The sequence below is a fragment of the Penaeus japonicus genome, unplaced genomic scaffold (assembly GCF_977035675.1).
Source record: "Penaeus japonicus unplaced genomic scaffold, GWHDUDI00000001_assembly GWHDUDI00000015, whole genome shotgun sequence".
NCBI lineage: Eukaryota > Metazoa > Arthropoda > Malacostraca > Decapoda > Penaeidae > Penaeus > Penaeus japonicus.
Genome location: NW_028234417.1, coordinates 35597493 through 35617492, shown reverse-complemented (window position 1 = coordinate 35617492; position 20000 = coordinate 35597493). Strand labels below are relative to the sequence as shown.

Sequence of the window (20000 nt, the reverse complement as noted above, 5' to 3'; positions counted from 1 at the left end):
CACAGGGGGGGAGAAAATAAGAGGATGGAGAAGGGTAGGGAGGAGGAGTAATAAGGGAGGACGGAGGGATAGTAGGAGAGAAGGAGGGAGGGATAGTAAGGGAGAAGGAGTGAGGGTGATGGAGGGAGGGAGATGATGTCACAGGGAGGGAGGAAGGGGGAATTTGAAAGAGAGAGAGAGAGAGGGAGAGGGAGAGGGAGAGGGAGAGGGAGAGAGAGAGAGAGAGAGAGAGAGAGAGAGAGAGAGAGAGAGAGAGAGAGAGAGAGAGAGAGAGAGAGACGAAGAGACGAAGAGACGAAGCGGAAACAGACATACAAACAAACCATAGAACAGAGAGTCGCACAGTCCACAACAAGAATAGAAAACCTATGCATTGCACCAGCTGACACGTTACATCCAGCACCCCTACCACCTGCGATAAGGGCCACACCGCCATAGTGCACGTCCGGCCGATGAGCCTTATGCCTCCTCACCAGGGGATCAATTGCCCATTAATATGCCTGTCTGAGTGACTGTTCGGACCGGAAGTCAAGACCAGTAATCACCTGTATGCATTGATCTGGCTTTAAATTAGGAGCCTACAAAGGTGAGAGAAAATTGTATGTATGTACTCTAACGCACACATAATGTTCCCGCTCTCTCTAACCCCGTTTCTCCTCCTCCCCCTCTTTCTCTATCTCTCTCTTTCTCTTTCTCTTTCTCTTTCTCTTTCTCTTTTTCTTTCTCTCTCTCTCTCTCTCTCTCTCTCTCTCTCTTCCTATTCTTCTTCCTCCTCTCATTACCACTCTATCTCTCTCTCTCTCTCTCTCTTCCTATTCTTCTTCCTCCTCTCCTTACCCCTCTATCTTTTCCTACCCTTTCTCATCTCCTTCCCTCCCCCTCCTTCTCTCCCTATCTCCCTGCCCTTCTCTCATCTCCTCTCCCTAACTTCCCTCCTGCTCCTCCTACTCTTCCCCCTCCCCCTCCTCTTCCCCTTCCTCCTCTTCCCCCTCCTCCTCCTCCTCCTCATCCCCCTCCTGCTCCTCCCCTTCCTCCTCTCTCCCCCCTCCCCTCTCCCTTACCCAAAAGCCAGCATCAAAAGGGGCATTACCACACCCAATATCAATAAATCAAATCAACAAACAATATAAATAACTCACAAAATAACTCAATACAAATGCTGACACAAAGACCCTCGACGTCTGACAACACGTATTCAAATGCCTTGTTTACGCGTTTATTTGTTAACAAGCAAGGGCAATAAAAATAATATGAAAAAGCATCACATACACGCAGGAACGATTTGCATACCGACATGCCAAGTTTGTGAAACTGAATTAGATTTATAAAAAATATATATATAAAAAAGTGGGAGTATAAAAGGAAGGGATATAGCAACTACGAAGAGAGGAAAAGGGGGAGAAGGAATGAAGACGGTGTTATTAGAAGAGCGAAAGAAGGAGGATGGGAGATAGGTTGATAAATGAGGGAAGGGAGGAATATAGGTTAATAGAAAAAGTAAGAAGACAGAAAACGAGTTCTATTTTTATTTTATTTTTTTTTTTCGAGGTTAGGGATAATTAGCCATGTGAAACTATATCCGAATTGCACCGAAGTATTTCCGATTATTATAGAAATAGAAAAGCGAAAAGAAAAATAAAACAAAAACAATAACAAAAATGAAGAAATCACAATATACACATCCACCATAACAACCTAATCCAACATTCGAAAATAATTATCTCACGATGACATAATAATATCAACATAACCTTCACACACACACACACACACACACACACACACACACACACACATATATATATATATATATATATATATATATATATATATATATATATATATATATATATATATATATAAAGTGTCCGTACGTTCAGACAGGCCCTCGGGTGCGTATGAACGAACACGCGATATTTTGAACCTTTTGTGCATTAAGCCTTTGCAGTGTGAGCATATGGATCAATGTCGGAGTGTCATTCACCCCCTGAACGGGCTTGGCTCCCGCTTACCCCCCCACCCCTCAACCTCTCCCTCTCCCCCTCCTTTTCCTCATAACTTCTAGTTCTCCCTCGAGAAATGATTAATTGATTATCCAGATTCCGTTCTTCGGTGGCATTTCAAGGTAGGCCTACGTTTGGAAGAAGGGTACTGCTTAATATAGTATATATATATATATATATATATATATATATATATATATATATATATATATATGTGTGTGTGTGTGTGTGTGTGTGTGTGTGTGTGTGTGTGTGTGTGTATATCTATATATGTATGTATAAACGTATATAAATATATGTACACACATACACACAAACACACACGCGCACACACACACACCACAACCTTCTGTCAACCAAAGACCCGGTGCGGTGCATGATACGCACAAGCAGCCATGACCCTGTAATTATTACACCTCATTAAATATTCACAATCAGTCTTTATCCCTGTCACCACCTCGCTGCTTCTTATATTTGTTCTATTTCCTTCTTATCTCAATCTTACTTCAAATTATCAAATCTGTTTCTTTGACCTTCATTTATTTTGATTTACCTCGTTCCTATTTTTATTTTATTTCCACTTGTCTTACATGTTTTGTTTTTTTTTTCTCATGTATATTTTCTAATCCTATTCTCTGATATTTTACCTAATTTCATTTCCGTACATTATATTTTCTCTTTTTTTTCATCACAATTTGACCCAATACGTATTATTCTAATAGATCTATTATATTACTTCAACATAATTCATACCAATCACCTCAATTAACGCTTACTAATTCCAGAATATTCCATCACTCCTTTTAACCTTGAAGCTTCCACGATCCTTGCCGTTCCCACCTTCAGGACTTCTTCCTGAAGGAGACATCCTGAAGGAGACTTCCTGAAGGAGGAGGAGGAGGAGGTATGTCAGTGTCCCGCAGCGTGACACGGATCCTCATCTGTTCCGGTGCGTTGACGGGCGTGACTCGCTGACTCGCGGATAACTGCCGATGCGATATGTGTGTTTACGCGATTCGAATAATGACACCTCCTGGCATGACAAACGCAAACGTGCCGGCATGGAAAAAAAAAGAAGATCGGAAAATGCGTGCGAGGATATTTCAGGTAAATATACTCTTTCTCTGCCTGTCTTGTCTCTCTCTCTCTCTCCCTCTCTCTCTCTCTCTCTCTCTCTCTCTCTCTCTCTCTCTCTCTCTCTCTCTCTCTCTCTCTCTCTCTCTCTCTCTGTGTGCGTGTGTGTGTGTGTGTGCGTGTGTGTGTGTGTGTCTGTCTGTCTGTCTGTCCCTCTCCCTCTCCCTCTCCCCCCCCCCTCACTCTCTCCCTCTCCCTCTCCCTTCCCCTCTCCCCCTAATAAGCCACATCCGCACACAAGAAAAACATCACCCGTTTCGGCATCTCTATCAAGTGTGATAATCGCCCCCCAACCCGTCAACCAATAAACCAAATCAAGATCTCTTAGACGAGGGGATTAGCTCAGCGCGGCGAGTGCGTGTGTCACGTGACCGCCCCCTGGAATGCGGGTCGATGCAAGAAACGCTTCCGCTGGGAATACAAGAACGCCTTATAAGGAAACCGAAAAAGCCTTGTTTATCTCCGTAATGGATCGGCATTTGCGCACGGAAACGTGTTGTTAATTAGGAGGGGAAAACATGCTTTGGGGATTAATGAAGGGAGTTGGGGATAGGGGAGGAAGAGGGGGATTTGAGGACGCCGGATGAGAAGAATGTGGACGTGACAGTTGGACATAAGGACGAAGACGGTGCCTGGAGACCCGATGAGACAAGGCGTAGGTTCAAAGACGAGTAAGAATGAAAAACAAGTTGACATTCCCACGAATCAAATCAAATAAGAGGAAGAACATGTGAACGAACGACAGAAGGAGCAGGAAAGACTAAAGAGAGGAAGTAAGGGGTCGCTCGAACACGGTACTGGTCGCTGGTAGACACCGACCCGAGACACGAAGTCGGCTGCGTTAGGCTGAGGAAGATGTAGGCCTATCGAGACAATCTGTCGTCTTTCATTATTTGCTGTGGCGTGGCGACAATAAAAAAGGAAATGTCAGCCAATGATATCGAAGTATTTTGACATCTGTTAATTCATTGACGTTTATTTTTCCACGCGAGGCAGGTTTGTTTGACTGTCATTTGCAATGCAAGGTGAATACCTCCAGAAGAATTTGTCCCTGAGAAAGCGCCTTTGAAAGCGATCACGTGACAGTTATCAAAACACGCTCCATCATCATCGCTTTAAAAGTGGATGCAATATAAATCAAAGTGATATATCCGATCCCTTCAATCTTTATTCCTTTACCTAAAAAATAAAAAAACAGAATACACTTACGCTTACCAAATAACGATCTAATCTGATTATGGCTTCCCGCTATCCTTATTTATGCCTTTTGATAACCAGTCTCTCCAACCAGCACTGATTTTTACAAGCGTCCCTTCCCCCCTCGGGACCAGAGACTCACGAGGGGTCAGGTCACGTGCCACACCACGAGGGGGGAACGGAAGCAATAATTCTACGTTTATTACATTATCATTATCCTTTGTTTACTGTTATTTTACCTGCGTTTAATATGGAGTCTGCGAAGAGCGATAGCCTCCTGTGAGTATTGGTGGAATAAGCGACCAGTGATTACGCGAGAGATAATGAGAGTGATCGTGTAAACAATGACCGTTTGCGTGATCGAGGGACGGGGGGGGGGAGAGGGGGGGAGGGGAAGGAGAGACATAGGGGAAGAAGAGAGAAAGACAAAAGAAGGAAAGAACGCGCTGAGATAAAGCAGGAAGCGGGAGAAAGAGGGAGGGAGGGGGTAGGATTAATTGCCTGGGTCCCGTTTCTAGCTGAGCGACATAGGCGGAGGAAAAGAGAAAAACAAAGAAGGAGAGAAGAGGTTTGAGAGAAAGCAAGAAGAGGGAGAAAGAAAGAGAGGGTGGATTAAACACCTAGATTCCCCTTCCCTCTTGGCTTCTCTTTACTTAAACACTATGTAATGAGCTAGCCATTACTATAAGTGTTAGGGACGGAGGGGAGAAAGGGGAGAACGAGAATAAGAAACTGACAGATAAAAGAGAATGAAAGCGAGAGAAAAACGAAATAACAACAACAACATAGAAATGAAGAAACAAGAATAAAACAAAAGTAAGAGGACAGAGAAGAGGAAGGGATAAAGGAACACGAGAGAGTCCAGGGAAAAAAATATAAGAGAGGGGGGAGGAGGAGGAAAGCCAATAATTGGTGGACATGGTTATTATCTACTTCACGGACGTATAGCTAGAAATCGATGTCCGTGTCATGCATCTCTGAGGGGTTAGGTTAGGGACTCGCCTTGTGAATGAGGCAACTAAGAAGAAGCGATATGAAGATTGGGAGAAAGGGACAATGAGTGGGAGAAAGAGAGAAGGAGAAAGAGATTGGGAGAAAGGGACAATGCTAAGTGTGAGTGGGAGAAAGAGAGAAGGAGAAAGAGATTGGGAGAAAGGGACAATGGTAAGTGTGAATGGGAGAAATAAAGAGAGAGAGGAAGGAGGGTGAAGCGAGGGAAAGAAAGAGAACGTCAGGCAGATATGGCCACAGACAAAAAATCTGAAAAGATACATGAGAGAAAAAAAAAGAGAAAGAGGGAGAGTGAGAGAGAGAGAGAGAGAGAGAGAGCTAGAGAGAGAGCTAGAGAGAGAAAACAAGAAAACATAAACTTCTCTAAAGGACAAAAAACAAAAGACACAGAGTGAAGACAACCCCATGTGGACGCAACCACAGGTGGGCGTGTGAAACCAAAATATACACGAGACACGGGCGGGTGGAAAGCACAAAAGATGCGAGGCGAGAAAGGGTCACGCCCTGTTCTGGTCTGAATACTCTCGCAGGGCGGCGGTAGGTTGGGTGGGTTACAGGATGGGGTGGCCGAGGGAAAAATAAATCGAGGAAACAACTATTTGATCACGTAATAAATAGCCTGATGGTGTTTTTTTATATGTGGAGGAAAGCATTTTTTTTTCTTTTGTATGGATAATTTTGCATAATTGTTGATTTCAGTTGCAATAAAGTTGTGAGTTGGCACATCATTTTCTAAAATAAGAATTGAAAGAAACACATTTGTGTGCGCGTGAATCATTTTAAGTTGTAGGTGAATTTTTTATTTTTTATTTTTTGCATCTAAAAAGCCGAACACGTACCAAGCCGTCCGGGACGGAAGGAGTCAGACTGCACCTCTTGACCCAGATATGCAAGAAAGACGGGGGGGGGGGGGGGGGGGGGGCTCTCTCTCTCTCGCTTCTTTTTCTCTCTCTATTTTTTTTTTCTCTCTCTCTTGCTTCTTTCTCTCTCTCTCTCTCTCTGTCTCTTTCGCTACTTAGATGGGGATAAGGATAACCTATGTTACCTCATCCTTTCAATATGTAAGTATCTATTTACTTTTAAACTTGTCAAAGTCAAAACTCTCTCTCTCTCTCTCTCTCTCTCTCTCTCTCTCTCTCTCTCTCTCTATATATATATATATATATATATATATATATATATATATATATATATATATATATACATGTATGTACGTATTTACCTACGTACATTTGTACATATATATCATCTCCCCCAATCTTTCGCAATGGGAGCGTGCACGCATGCATTATTTGTTAACCAATCTGTGCCCAATGCCCGTCAGTATATTTCCAAGTGACCTAAGGTATGCGAGCCCCATTGCCCGTACCTACGTAAGCGAATAGTGACGTGGGTGACTGGTGACCTTGTGCAGTGTCGTGATGTGGCCTGGTAACCCTCATCACCTTCATGGGAATACACATCCTGTCCCACTCATTCTTCACCTGCCTTCTAGAATGAATACCCATGCGAACACACACGTGCCGCCGAACATAAACAAAGGTACTGGTTCGCCTTACTGTTTTTGTTTTCTCTCTCTTTACCTCTTTTCCTTTTTCTTTTCTTGGCGTAGATTTTATTTTTTTCGTTGTTCTTTTGTTTGTTCTTATTATCTTGATTTGGTTTGTTTGTATATTGCATCGTTTATTTGTTCTTTATACTTTATGACTGTCTAGAATGAGGTAAAATTATCACAAATTATTCTCTATATCAAAGCATTCATAGGTTCTTTTCTCGCTTCATCTCCATCGGTGCTTTTACATAACTCCGTTTGATTCCCATCACAAAAACATAGCAACCAAAAAACAACAACAACAACAGACAAACAACCAAGAAAAACATCTGATGTCATGAACGATCTGTATAGTCTCAGCAGAGTTCGTGGACCATAACAGGTGCCCGCGGGATCTGAGGCCGGGCAAACACAACGCAAACAAGCCTGGGTATGCGGAGCTGAGCTTTACCGACCGACCGACCGACCAACCGACCGACCGATGACCTTATTAGGGCATGGCCATCATTGGGCAGCCACACTCACGTAAACACTAATAAACACCATGGTGGTATGGGGGTCTAGGAGGAGGGGGAGGGGTGAAGGTGGGATGGAGGAGGATGGAGGGAGGAGGGAGAAGAGAAGCGAGGAAAGGAGAGGAGAGAGAATAGAAAAAGGAACAGGAGAGGAGGAAAGAGGGGAGTGAAGAAAGGAGAGGAAAGGGGACAAAGAGGAGATAAGAGGGAGAAGGAAAATGATAATAGAGGAAGGGGAGGGGAGAGGAGAGAGAAGGGAGGAGCGATTTGGGTACGAGGTCACCCAAGCGCACCAGTTGGGGTTGAGTGAAGGTGTTTTAAAAAGAAACGAAAGAAAATAGACAATACCACAAGAAATAAAACAAAAAACTTTGTATATTGTGGTCTTTGTCCAATACATGATTGCCTTTTATCAAGCCTGAACAGTTTATCAGCCACAATAATTTAGTCCTACCAAGACAGAATCTACGCCAACACAATTTTCATTACGACTTGGAGAGAGTATAATAAAATCCTCTCCGAAGTTAACCACACTGACGACGTACAAACAGATCAGCTTCAGCCAACAGTAACCCATAAGTACTTGAGACTGAGTGCGCGTGATGATTTAGCTCGTCGACAGTAGCTTCTTGCGTCTACTATAGCTTGTATCTTTACGATTAAAAAAAAAAAAAAAAAAAAATCACCAAGTGCGTAACAGTGTTTCCTCTTCCTTTCCTTCTCTTTTTTCCGATATTCACATCGAAATACGAAAACTCCCCAACTCTTTAACCGGCAACCTCTGCCAGCGAGTCCGAGATGTGACAGGCAGAGCAGCACACGAGCGTCTCCACGTGGGGATGGGAACTCCCGCCCCCCGACACCTGTTGCCGCCGGGACAAAGGCAGGTGGACGGGTATGAGGGTAGCCCGGGGCGGCGATCCACCCTCAGGCACCTCCTCGGCTATCCGCACTATCCTTCTCCACCTTAATTCCTCCTACTACTATCCCTTTTGTTCCCCCACACTATCCTTCTCCCTATCTCCTATTCTGCCCGCTCTCAACTCCCACGGGAAGCGTTAGGACATGAATGGCTTCTCCCATTCGTGATATTTTACGTAGAAAATGGATGCAACGAGAAGATAGAAATGGATGGCTGTTGTTTGTGTGGATGTGCGCGTGTGCGTGTGTAGGGGGAGGAGGGAAAGAGAGAGAGAGAGAGAGAGAGAGAGAGAGAGAGAGAGAGAGAGAGAGAGAGAGAGAGAGAGAGAGAGAGAGAGAGAAAGAGAGAGAAAGCGATTGATTGAAAAGTCTATTGAGAGAAGGGGGGGATAGGGAGAGAGAGAGAGATAGAAAGAGAAATATAGAGGGGGGTAAATATGTGAATGCATAGACATTTGTGCGTTCGTGCGTGTGTATAAGAGGGGAGGGGAAGAAAGAAAGAGAATAAGCGAATGAGCGCATCTGTGCTTGTATGAGAATGTATAAAAAAATTGGTTCTGTTTCTCTGCATACTTCTGATATGTCTCAATATATGTAATATGTGTTTGTATGTACGTATACGTTCGTAGTAAAGGAGTGGGAGAGGGAGGGAGGGAGGGTTGAACCCGCCTCGGGCTAGACAAGGTGGAGAGGAGGGGGGAGGGGGGAGGAGGGGTGCTGATGATAGTGCGCCCGCAGCCCTGTTAACATGGACACCACGCAATTCTTCCCTAACTTACATTCCAATTCCAATAAATATCGTATCACTCTATAAGCGTTATTTCGATACGATTAAACTTATTTTATTTTTTCAATAGATTACAATCTCTCTCGAGACAGACAGAGATAGTCGGAGACAGGTACGGGCGGGTGAGTGGGGAGGGGGGAGGGTGAGGGGAAGGGCAACAACTAGGTAACAGCGGGTTCTGAACTTCCAAGTCCACAGTCGCCACGGCAAATTCGGAGAGGAATGTCGTTCTTCTTTTTCCCTCTGAGGATTTACGTCTTATTTCGAGTCCGTTTCGAAAACAGTGGAAACAGGCTGATAACCCTTGCTCTCTCTCTCTCTCTCCCGCGTTGATTCAGACGCAAAGTGTGACCAGCGTGCGAAATCGAACCGAATTTACATTCTCTAACTGACCTTCCTCTCCTCTCTGCGTCTGCACCGAGGAGGGAATTCTGTGCTGCGGCATCCTCTCAGCCCATCCCATCCCACCTCGCCCTCCTTCCCTCCCTCCGTCACCCTCCCAGTTACGCAAGCTATTGTATTTAATAAAACTGTGGGCCGCCGGAACTTGTAAAGTTTAATAGAATTCCCTTTAGTTCTTTTCTCCCGCAATCAATCAATCAATCGTTTATCACGTTTGCAAAGGCATCTCTTCTCTTATCTGGCAACCCTGAATTCGTGATGGGTCACAGGGGAGGGGGTAGGGGGGTGGGGGTGGGGAGGGGAGGGGGGAGAGAGAGAGAGGTGAGGTTGTCACGCAGATCTTGCGAGCGAAACACAAAGGATTCTTGCATACTCTCAGAGTGAACGATTTGTTGCAATTCTATAGCCTTTTGTCGATTGAATTGCAGGGAACAAAACTTGAATTGAATGTTAGATAATAAACATCCTGTGTATACGGAAACGCTATTCCATATACGTGAATGAACCAAATGCTTCTGTGAGCGTAGAGAAGAAACAGGAAAAGGGAGGAAAATTTTGGATTGATCTTTTCATGTCATGGGAAGTGAAGTGATGCGAGATCACGTTGCCTTAATAACAAAGTTCCTGCGTGTGTCATTGTCCTTTTTGTTATACCATCTTCTCACGGCCTCTGTCTCCTTCCTTCTTTTTCTCTCCTCTCTTCCTCTCTTTTTATGTTCGTTATTTCCGTGTTTCTCGTTCTTCAGTAAATGATGATTATTTTGTTTATTCATTTATATGAATTGATGTTTATTTATGCTTGTTTAGTTTATAATATTTATTGTGTTTAAATGAATAGTAAAACAAATATAAGAAAGAAGTGTTGGAAAAATAGAGCTCGGAAATGATGTAACATGTACAAGTGATAGTAATGAATGCATATATAAATATTCATATGAAAGCAGACCATCTGAATTCGAAAATACGTCATATTCTTATGTTTTGACTTCGCCTTCGTCTTAATATCTATAGCCTCTCTACCTTCTTATAATTCTTCCTCTATTCCAGTATCATTATCTTAATCCTTTTTGCCTTCACCTCTGATCTCTTTTCCTTCTCTTTCTTCCTCATCCCACTCACTTCCTTCTTTCTCATATTTTTGTTTTCTCTTACTCCTCTTTCTTCCTTCCTTTTCCTACTCTCTCTCTCTCTTTCTCTCTCTCTCTCCCTCTCCCTCTCTCTCCCTCTCCCTCTCTCTCTCTCTCCCTCTCCCTCTCTCTCCATATCCCCCCCTCTCTCTCCTTCTCTCTCTTACTCTCTCTCTTGCTCTTTCGCTCTCACTCTCTCAATTCCTTCGTCCCTCCCTTTCTCTCTTACTCTTTTAATTCCTCCTATCCGACCCTGAGTTCAGGCACCTGTGCTCAGAATAATAACAATATCCTCTCCTCGATACAAGTATCACAGCTTCCTACGACAAGACACGCGAACAGAAATCCCCCAATTTCACTTTCAAAAGACTGGGAGAAAAAGGAGAGGGAAGAGAGGAGAGAGAGAGAGAGAGAGAGAGAGAGAGAGAGAGAGAGAGAGAGAGAGAGAGAGAGAGAGAGAGAGAGAGAGAGAGAGAGAGAGAGAGAGAGACTGACTTTGACTTTGACGAGTTTATTGAGACAAGTGATTATGTACATCTCAAAAGGATGAGGTAACATAGGTTATCCTCACCTCAATCTTAGTCCCTCTTTCGGCTCACATATATATTACAAAAAACTTACAGCTATGTAGAGAGAGTGAAAGAGAGAAATAAGGGGGGGAAGGGTTGGAAAAGCGCGTGCTATACGATGGGAAAAATCTCGAGTGTTTTGCGAGTCTTGTGTCGAGGCGGCGGCGCTGTTTTCCGCCATTCACTCTCGATCGGGATGGCCAGCGGGGAGAGAGTTAGGTGACACTTACACGCAGGTTGTAAAAGCCCTGCGACAGATTTGTGCGTCCGCGCCTCCACACCCACGTCGCTGCAGTAATTACGCACCTACGTATGTACTCATGCGTGCGTATGCGATGCATATAAGTATAAATATATACATATATGTACATATATTTTTTATATATGCATGTATGTACACATACAACTACATAGAGATATAGACTGAGGGAGAGGGAGGGAGAGAGAGAGAGAGAGAGAGAGAGAGAGAGAGAGAGAGAGAGAGAGAGAGAGAGAGAGAGAGAGAGAGAGGGTGACAGAAAGACAGAGAGATAAATAGTCAGAGAGAAACAGCGAGAGAATCACCATCCATATCCGTGATAGTCAGAGGTTGGCTCACCGCCGACCACTCAGTCCCCTCCGAACATTAATCTGCCATGCAACGTTGCACACAAAATGACCAACCGCACCGAGTCGCAGCATAAACAGCGCCGCCCCGCAACAGGAACACGCAGGCAGTGACACTCTTAACTCGTCCATTGACTACATTGCACAATTGCTCGACGCCGAAACTCTAGTCCACCCTGTTGCAACACCGACACGCCTTGCCGGAGTAGGTGTTTGCATTCTTTTCAGGAACGAAACAAAGGCCTTCGTTTGTTGATCGGCCTGAACTGCGGAAGTGGAAGACATGGAGGGAGGCCGGTCGTCCCAAAGCAAGCAAAGGACGCATACAGATGCAGACAGACAGACAGACAGATAGACAGACACTGACTGAGTACACGGAATAAAGTCATCCTTGGTACAAACTAAGTATATATAATGATTGTATTCTCGGCGCAAACATGGCGTAGAGAATAAGAGTATCCTCAGCATAAATAGGGTGCATAGAATGAGGGTGCACAGAATAAAAGTGTATCCCCGATACAAACAGGGTGCATAGATTAATTGTATTCTTAGCACATACAAAGTGCATATAATAAGTCTATTCTCGACACCAACATGCTCAGAATAAGTATATTCTATCTCAAACTTATACACAAACGAGAGAGACGAAGTAAACAAAACACTGACCAAAAAAGAGAAGTAAACAAAACACTGACTAAAAAGGAGATGAATGGATTACGAGTGTAGATATTTACTTTAGGCAACGTACAGCAATGCCAACTCTCCAACATCAAGTAAAGAGAAAGTACCTACGAGTTCCCACCATAAATAAAAGTTCTTTCAAATGAATCTCTCCCTCGTTCTCTCATGCGGTGGCCACATAATCCCTTCGATTTTTCGCCCCTTCGTGAATAATCTATCCACGAATCGATTAGTGTTCATGGCGCTTGGTGTCTGGCCCTGAGTACGACGAGGGCGGGCATAAGTGTGAGTTAAGGAAGGGGTAAGGGTGAGCGTAGCTGATAATGGAAGGGGGAGAAGAAGAAAGAGGAGGAAGAACACGGGAGGGCATAAGTGTGAGTTAAGGAAGGGGTAAGGATGAACGCAGCGGATAATGGAAAGGGGGGGTGGGGGAGAAGAAGAAGAAAGAGAAGGAAGAAGAAAGGAAGAACACAAGGTACATTCGATGGATCTCCAACAACACGAGATAGGTGACGCTAGATAACAGTGCGCACGACGTCGTTCACATTACTCTTATCTTCTGCCATCGCACGGCGACGACGACGCTGATGATGATAGCGAGAACGAAGAAATATCATACTTCTTCTCGAGTACCCATTCCCGTCACGGATCTTGGCGAGGTGGGTAACCCGTGACTTCTTCTACAGGAGAAAATGAGGATCGTTGCAACGGTTATCCTTCTCCCATTGCCAATCCGGAAAACCGAATGTAGATAAATACAACTACATACAAAATAAAAATAAAATAAAAAGAAGAGCGAGTGAGAGTGAGTGAGAGAGATAGATAGATAGAGAGAGAGAGAGAGAGATAGATAGAGAGAGAGAGAGAGAGAGATAGATAGATAGAGAGAGAGAGAGAGAGATTTGATTTTGATATGTTTATTCATACTATATACATTGTATACACATGAATAGGCATGAGAGAGAGAGACAGAGACAGAGAGAGAGAGAGAGAGAGATTCACACGTACAATCACATAACAATCACTAACAATACCACACACGTCTCAAAGTAGGTCCACCATTGAGAACATCTCCACAACCATAATGTCGTGTGTTTGAGGAGAAAATGTTCTCGAAGGATGCCATCGGACAAGAGATGCATCACTGAAGGTCACCCACCCACCGCCAGTCTGGAGCTTCTTGCATCTTTGACGACCCTGCCAGCTATATATATATACACACACATCTCCTCGCCCCTCGTCTCTTTCTCCAGCGCGCACTTAAAAAATATCCTTCGTGTCCTTTTCGAGATACAGGGTTGGCGAAGATCTTACGGATTCTAGAACTTTCTTTGCTCTATATCAAGGGATGGTAGTGCCTTTTCGAAGATCTTACGGATTCCAGAACGTTCCTTGCTTTATATCGAGGGATGGTAGTGACCCTGTGACAAATATAGGAGTATGAGAGTGAGTGAATATTTCCGTAATGCACGATATCTTATTAACGCTTCGACGCCCTCGTCAGAGCCACGTGATTTACATTAATTCAAATCTGTTCTACATAAGGAGTCTACTTGTAGGCCTACGCTATCAGGCGACGAATCACAGGCGCGATATCTTATTTCTTTAGATTCACCCGATTAGGCCTATTTCTATAAAAAAAAAAATCGTCTCTCCCTAAGCTTCTATCGCCAGGCATCCGCGCGCGACCTTTCCTTACGCATGACAAATGCATGACGAGAACTTCCGCTCGGACTCCCTCCATTCGATATTGCCAGGCATCGATTATCCTTCTCTTTCTTCTTCTCCTCGTTTTATCTCGTCTTTCTTCCTTCCTTCCATCTCTTTCGTTCTCTCTCTATATACCTCTTTTATTCTACATTTCAATTTCCATCTCCCATTGTAACAGGAAATGTGATAAACAGCTCAAAATCACAGTTACACGAGAACATCCACGCACATGTACAGACAAGTAAGGGTAATTACTGTTTGTCTATTACAATACAAGCACTTATGCCCAAGCAGATAGCATGACAATGCCTCGTTATTCTTTCCTCCTTACCTCCTTTCTCTCTCTCTCTCTCTCTCTTCTTCTTCTTCTCGCTCTTCTCCATCTCCTTCACCCTCTCCCTCTCTCTTTCTCTCTCTCTCTCTCTCTCTAACTCACTCACTCCCACTCTCCTTCTTCTCGTTCTTCTCCTTCTCCTTCACCCTCTCCCTATCTCTCTCTTTCTCTCTCTCTCTCTCTCTCTCGCTCTCTGCCAAAACATTCAACACAGCAAATAGTCTCCACGTCAACAATGCACACACAGCATTAAATCTTGCAGCTGTAAGCAATATGCAACACAAACATCTCGGTGTAACTGGGAGGAGGGAGGGAGGGAGGGAGGGAGGGAGGGTAGGTAGGGAGGGAGGGAGGGAGGGAGGGAAGGAGGGAAGGAGGGAGGGAGGGTAGGAGGGAGGGAGGGGAGGGAGGGAGGGAGAGAGAGAGAGAAAGAGAGAGAGAGAAAAAAAAGCTTAGCATTGGAGGGAAATAGGGAAGAGAAAGGGAGAGAAGGAGCGAATAGAAAGGGAGAAAAACAACGAATAGAAAGGGAGGAAAATAACAAATTGAAAAGGGAGACAAAAAAGGAATAAGTACGAAGAATAGGAGAGACTGGCTAGATGGAGAGAGGAGGAGGAGGAGGAGATGAATGTGATGATGATGAAGGTGATATTACTTGATCCTTGTTTTTCTTCGTTTTCTCTACATCGTTTTTCTTTTTTTTTTCTCTTTTTTCCGTTTTCTTCTTGTTCTTTTTTCGTTTTCTCCTTCTTTTTTCTCTTTTCTCGTTTTCTTATCATGACCCTTACCGTTACCATTATCCTTGTCATCATTGTTAATAGAATTATTAACATCATCATTGCTATCATCATTATCATTACTATCATCATTACTTCTCTTACCATCATTATCAGAAACAGTAGCAGCATTATGACGATTCTCATTAACGTCATCACCATCTTCATTACCAAAAAATATGATTATCATGATTATCATTGTCATCATCATTGTGTGTTGTTCATTATCATCGTTATCATTACCATCTTTATCATTACCTATATTATAACTATCATCACTAAAATTATAATCATTATCCTTATCGTAAATGCTTTGGCTGTCGGTCGTATTAACATCATCATCATCATCACTATCATCATCATTACTAATACCATCGTCATCTCGTACGCGCATTCCTTCCTTCATCATCATTTTCATAGCACCTTCCCCCTCCTCCTCCTCCTCCTCCTCCTCTCCCTCCCCCTTCTCATCTCCATCCATTTACCATACCCCTACTCCCCTTCGCCCCCCCACCCCACCCCGGTCCTCGTCATGCACACGAGACCTGGACGCGGTCAAGTCAGGTCAGAAATTAGTCTGTTAATGAAGTTGGCGAATGGGCGGAAACAGGATGTAGTTTTGCGAATTTTCATAGAGTGATAATTGGCCCCTACCACCCCTACCCCCATCTCCACCCCCACCCCCTACCCGATCCTGCTTGACACCCCCTTTCCCCCTCCCTCCCTCTTGTTTCCCCCTTCTTTGTCCCTGTACACATTCCTGCTTGACACCCCCTCTTCCCCCCCCTCCCTCCCCCCCATCTTGTTTCCCCCTTCCCCCTTCTTTCTCCCTTTACACAACCTCTCTCTCCACCCCCTACACATCCCAACCTCCCCCCTCCCCCCACCCCCTACCATTCCCCATACCTCGATCCCCTCCCCCTCCCCATACCCCCCCTCCCCTCCCCCTGTGTACCCATATACTTCCCTCCTCCCCCTACCCTTCCCCATTTCCTCCCTCTCCCTCTACCTCTCCCCCTCCACCAACACCTCCCCCCCCAACCCCCTTTTCATCTATCCACTCTCACCGTCCTCATAAAACCATCCACCCATAAAAAAGGAATGACGAATGGGAGGAAAGAAAAAAGAGGAGGAGAAAAAAGTCAGACGAATAAGACAAAAAAAAAAATAACGTAACTCCATACCTCTGGGTAGAAACGCGAGCCGGGTGCCAAGATGAGAGAGAGAGAGAGAGAGAGAGAGAGAGAGAGAGAGAGAGAGAGAGAGAGAGAGAGAGAGAGAGAGAGAGAGAGAGAGAGAGAGAGAGAGAGAGAGAGAGAGAGAGAGAGAGACAGAGAGACAGACAGAGAGAGAGTGAGAAAGAGAAAGAGAAAGAGAAAAAGAAAGAAAGAGAGAGAGAGAGAGAGAGAGAAAGAGAGAGTGAAAGAGAGACAGACAGAGAGAAAGAGAAAGAAAGAGAAATAGACTAAAAGGTGCGAACAAGAGTAAGAGATCCCGATCATGTTTTGGTCTTCCAATGATTCTCGAGTTTCGCCCGAGACTTCCTTTCATCACACGCCGCGGAAGTAAGTCATAAGAAGAAGGAAACTTGCTATGAATTATTTGTCCTTCTTAGAACTAATGTTAACATCATCATTATTTGTCCTTTATCAGAGAATTTTTTTTTTCTTTTCAGAACTAAGGTTAACGTCATCATTATTTGTCTTTTATTAAAGATTTTCTTTTTCTTTTCAGAACTAAGGTTAACGTCATCATTATTTGTCTTTTATTAAAGATTTTCTTTTTCTTTTCAGAACTAAGGTTAACGTCATCATTATTTGTCCTTTATCAAAGAATTATTTTTTTTCTTTTCAGAACTAAGGTTAACATCATCATTATTTGTCCTTTATTAAAGAATTCTTTTTTTTTCTTTTCAGAACTAAGGTTAATGTCATCATTATTTGTCCTTTATTAAAGAATTCTTTTTTTTCTTTTCAGAACTAAGGTTAATGTCATCATTATTTGTCCTTTATTAAAGAATTCTTTTTTTTCTTTTCAGAACTAAGGTTAACATCATCATTATTTGTCTTTTATTAAAGATTTTTTTTCTTCTTTTCAGAACTAAGGTTAACGTCATCATTATTTGTCCTTTATCAAAGAATTATTTTTTTTCTTTTCAGAACTAAGGTTAACATCATCATTATTTGTCCTTTATTAAATAATTATCTGTCCTTTTCAGAATTAAAGTTTATGTCAATATGAGTAATTGATCAAAAGAATGGGCAAACCAGATAATAAAATCAGTACATATAGATATATATGCATAGACGTTACATATTTTATATGCATGTTTATACAAATGCTGACCATGTGTGTGTGTGTGTGTGTGTTTGTGTGTGTGTGTGTGTGTGTATCTATGTGTGTGTGCGCGCGAGTATTTATGTGTCTACACGCATACATGATCAATTTACAGCAGGTATGTGTCTAACCGTGTTTGTATGTGTTCTGAGGACCCTACATATATGTGTGTGCATGTGCATTTCTGTGCGTTAATGAATGCATAGGCGTGTACATGGCCCGAGAGCTCCCGCCCAGCGAGGCAACCTGAACTGGATACAATATTAACCTGTGACGATTTTAATTAGTGATGCCTTGTAAAGGTGAGCGAGGAGGAAGGGATAGGTCATGTGTGCATTCACGGTCACACACACACACACACACACACAATCAATCAATCGCTCATACTCGGAAGTGATCGAGAGAGAGAGAGAGAGAGAGAGAGAGAGAGAGAGAGAGAGAGAGAGAGAGAGAGAGAGAGAGAGACTAAGAGAGAGAGAGAGAGAGAGAGAGAGAGAGAGAGAGAGAGAGAGAGAGAGAGAGAGAGAGAGAGAGAGAGAGAGAGAGAGAGAGAGAGAAAGACAGAGACAGACAGAGAGACAGACAAACAGACAGTCTAACAGAGAGAGAGCACGACGTAGCGGCGTACACAGAAATCGCCCTAACAGACATTTACTCCTCAATATCCAACAGATCTCAGCGGTCACATGCAACCGCAAACAATGTCGCAAGCACACGCAAGACAACCGAACCCCCACAAGAGCAGGACAAACGACCCGGAAACGACCAGACGCCGACCAGGAGATACGTCGCCAAGTAACGGGAGATAAAGAGGTTAATAAAGGGTGAAGGACATAACCACTCCGAGTAAATGATAATACCAGGTCACACCACACGATCGGAAAAGAATTACCAAGGATACCAGTACCGTAATGGCGGGATTAGCGAAGGTTGGGAACTTCACGGTGCCAATAAAGGGCATTGCTTCAGGGTACATAATGAGGTACATCATTGCGAAGTGACAATGGCAATATTAGTGTCCTCGAGGTGTCATGTTCAATTACTCTATGTTCATCACCTTGAGAGTACAGTAACAGTGTGTGTGTGTGTGTGTGTGTGTGTGTGTGTGTGTGTGTGTGTGTGTGTGTGTGTGTGTGTGTGTGTGTGTGTGTGTGTGTGTGTGTGTGTGTGTGTGTGTGTGTGTGTGTGTGTGTGTGTGTGTGTGTGTGTGTGTTGTGTGAGGGACTGATATATATATATATATATATATATATATATATATATATATATATATATATATATATATGTGTGTGTGTGTGTGTGTGTGTGTGTGTGTGTGTGTGTGTGTGTGTGTGTGTGTGTGTATGTATGTATATATATATATATATATATATATATATATATATATATATATATATATAGAGAGAGAGAGAGAGAGAGAGAGAGAGAGAGAGAGAGAGAGAGAGAGAGAGAGAGAGAGAGAGAGAGAAAGTATGCATGAGAGAGTGAGGGAGAATGTATGAGATAGATATATAGATAGAGAGATAGATAGATAGAGAGAGAGAGAGAGTAAAAGTAAGTGTGAGTGTGCGTGTGTGACTGTCTTTGTATACGTGTATACCTCTTTAAAATGCACAGAATACAACAACATAACTACAGATCCTCCTAATTATTTCTTCTACGATTGGTATCCGTCAGATGAAGTCAGTAAAATACATCAAAAGGAGGCAGGCAGAGAGGTAGAGCAAGCCAGAGATAAGAAAGATAACCGCCACAGCTAATCAGAAGACATGTTAATCTTCTTTTGCTATTTATATCAAGAGACGGTGAATGCATACACGTCGTCGGCGAACCTATGTTGCAGGAACACTCTCACTGTTGAGTTTATTGTTTCTCTGCACGGCGTTCATTGCAGGTTGTGACGTAAGAGGCTGGAGCTATGATGTCAAAACAAGGAGAGGGAGAGGGCTTGAGAACGGAATTTTCAGGTCGTTTATATGGACAGTAGCTTGGCATAAACACAAAGAAACACCCACACATACACACACACACATACACATACACACACACACAAAGAAACACACACACACACACACATACACATACACACACACACACGCACACACACACACATACACACAAAGTTCCCCCCCCCCCCCCCCACACACACATAAGTATATATATTTTTTTCACCATCACCTCTTTTGACTTTTATTCACATAATAAGCCCACGCCTAGGCATCACGCCCATCCTCCCTCCGTAACAGACCACGCCCACAATAAGCATCACGCACTGGTCTGTCCGTTACAGAATTAAAGGATACCGTCAGGTGAGGCGCTGGGTACAAAGTGGGTATCC

At 43.5% G+C, this 20000-nt stretch overlaps 1 protein-coding gene across 1 annotated transcript in view; it reads right to left on the bottom strand.

Moving 5' to 3' along the window:
* Window positions 1-20000, bottom strand: part of LOC122267646 (protein bark beetle-like) — a 34534-nt gene that overhangs the window by 13542 nt on the left and 992 nt on the right. The gene's annotated exons all lie outside the window — the stretch shown is intronic.